The following is a 3,082-nucleotide window of genomic DNA, read 5'->3' as shown; positions in this document are numbered from 1 at the left end:
ATAAAGAACAGAAATTTATTTCTCGTAGTTTTGGAAACTAGAAGTATGAGATCAGGGTGCCATCTCATACTGGGTGAGGGCAGTCTTCTGGGTGCCACATATCTCTTTGTTTCACAAGGTAGAAGGGGGTGCTGAGCTTATAAATTCTCTTTTTGTTTGTTTGGTTGTTTTTTGTTTAGGTTCTTTTATTTTTTAAGATTTTATTTATTTATTTTAGAGAGAGAGTGTGGAGAGGGGCAGAGAAAGAGGGAATCTCAAGCAGACTGCCTGCCAAGCTTAGAGCCTCAAGTAGGGCTTGATCCCAAGACCCCAAGACCATGACCTGAGCAGAAACCATGAGTCAGATGCTCAACCAACTGAGCCACCAGGTGCCCCTGGATTCTCTCTTAAAAGAGCACTAATCCCATTTGGAAGGGCTCCATCCTCCTTACCTAAGCACTTCCCAAAGGCTCCACCTCTTAATACCTTCAGATTGGCCATTGGGATTTCAACATATAAATTTGGTGGTGGAGGGGGGAACACAAACATTCAGACCCCAATACTGATCAAACTGGCTTCTAGTATTCCCCACTTTTCTTCCTTCCTTCTTTCTCTTTAGCTTAATATTTCTTGAACATTCACTTACTATGAACCAGGGACTGGTCTAATTGCCTTGCTTGGTGTAGCTCCTTTTATTCTCACAGAAAGCTGAAGAGGTAGGTATTGTCATTATCCACATTTTACACACGAGGATCCAGGGGCCCAAGGTTGAAGGAACAGAGCTAGTATGGGACAGAGCCTCAGTTTAGACCCAGGCATCATACTCCAAAGCCTTTGAGCACAACCATCACAGATTCTTCCTCTGCTGCCCATTCATTGTCAAAGGCTGCACACAGAGCAACCTCAGGGTCAGCTAAGCTCAGAAGTCCTAGAAGGATCCTTCCTTCTTTTCTTTATACTCATTGTTTGTATCATTACAAAAAAAAAAAAAAATCTGTTCCCCATTTAGAAAGAATAAAAGTAAATATAGAATACTAATGCAGCAAGAACAAAAACACCAATTTATTATTTTTTTATGTTTTTAAAGATTTTATTTATTTATTCATAGACACACACACACACACACACACACACACACACACAGATGCAGAGACACAGGCAGAGGGAGAAGCAGGCTCCATGCAGAGAGCCTGACGTGGGACTCCATCCAGGGTCTCCAGGATCACACCCTGGTTGTAGGCGGCGCTAAACCGCTGGGCCACCAGGGCTGCCCAACACCAGACAATTTAAAAACAAAAGGTGTCAGGGCACCTGGGTGGCTCAGTTGGTTAAGCATCTGCCTTCGAATCAGGTCATGATCTCGGGGTCTTGGGATTGAGCCCCAGATCAGGGTGCCTGCTGGGCAGGGAGCCTGCTTTGCCCTCTCCCTCTGCAGCTCCCCCTGGTTGTGCCCTCTCTTTGTCAAATAAATTTTTTTAAATCTCAAAAAAAGAAAAAAAAAAAAAAAACCCAACCCCAAAACAAAAAAAACAAAAGGTGTCTAATAGGGTAGGGAAGTGACAACCATATTCATTGAGTGCTGCACACCTGTGGAACAGAAGTATCAAATGAGGTGCCCACAATTCTTTCCTCTGATTCCGTCATCTTAAGATAGGGAAGTTAGGTAAATATGCATGAAAAACAAACACAAAGGGACTCAGAGACAAGCCAAAGCTAATTATAACTTTATGTATCTAAATGGAGAAGTGGTGATTCAGTTGAATTTAGTAGAGTGACTGGTGGGGTGAGTTTGGAGGAAAAAAAAACAAGAGGAAGTGAGTTCTGTTGTGGAGTTTTGAAGAGTGAGCAGTATGGCCTGATACTTTGAGAAGGTGTATCACAATTATATGGTAAGAAGTAGCTCAAGTTAGGGAAGGCATTAATACGAGGCACAAGTAAGCTTTTATATTATTGCTTATTTTTTAAAAAATATTTTATTTATTTATTTGAGAGGAGAGAGAGGGAGCATAAGCACGGGGAGGGGCAGAAGCAGAAGCAGGCTCTTCACTGAGCAGGGAGCCCAATGCAAGGCTCCATCCTGAGACTCCAGGATCATGACCTGAGCTGAAGGCAGACGCTTAACCAACTGAGCCACCCAGGTGCCCCAGCTTTTCTATTTTTATTCAGACTAATGTTTATAGACTAATTTCCCTAACATAATAATAAAAATAGCTGACATCTTAAAGTTCTTACTCTATGCCAGGCTTATACATATATATGTATACATGACTTACACACATATTCTTCTATGTATATATATAATATACATATTATTTCTTTAATCCTCATAGTGATCCTATGAGGTACTTACTTTTATGACCCTTATTTTACAAAGTGGTTAATTGAATTGCCTGAGGTCACCCAGCTAGTAAAATGATGAACTCGGTCTGTCTGATTCAGTGCTTGAATTCTCATCCACTGTGCTACCTTTCTAATTTCATTTATCTAGAAAGGCTATTCCATATGGCATAGCAAAGAATTGACAATTCTCAATTACAAAGCCATATTACTAAGATGCAATAAATTTCACTTTCTAAATATCTCTTTTTTAAAAATTTTTATTTATTTATGATAGTCACAGAGAGAGAGAGAGAGAGAGGCAGAGACACAGGCAGAGGGAGAAGCAGGCTTCATGCACCGGGAGCCCAACGTGGGATTCCATCCCGGGTCTCCAGGATCGCGCCCTGGGCCAAAGGCAGGCGCCAAACCGCTGCGCCACCCGGGGATCCCTCTAAATATTTCTTGAATCTGTTTATCTTTCTCTACATTGACTGCCATCACCATAATCTAAACCGTCCTCACCTCTTACCTGGACAATTGCAATAACCTTCTTCTTCCACTTTTGCTTTCTTTCAATCCTTCTTCAGGATGAATTTTCTATTACACAAATTGGACCATGTCTCTTCCTTGCTTAAAACACTTCCACAGGTTTCTGTCTCTCCATTTGCTTCAATGTTTGCCTCTTCCACTAGACTGCAAGCTCTATGTAGGTGGTGACTGCGCCAGTCTTGTTCAAATGTTGTATCTCCAGGAGTGCCTGGCTGGCTCAGTTGGAGGAGCAAGC

Source organism: Canis lupus, chromosome 2, assembly GCF_011100685.1.
Source record: "Canis lupus familiaris isolate Mischka breed German Shepherd chromosome 2, alternate assembly UU_Cfam_GSD_1.0, whole genome shotgun sequence".
NCBI classification, from domain to species: Eukaryota; Metazoa; Chordata; class Mammalia; order Carnivora; family Canidae; genus Canis; species Canis lupus.
The sequence above is the reverse complement of the archived record's forward strand: the minus strand, read 5'-3'. Positions refer to the sequence as shown.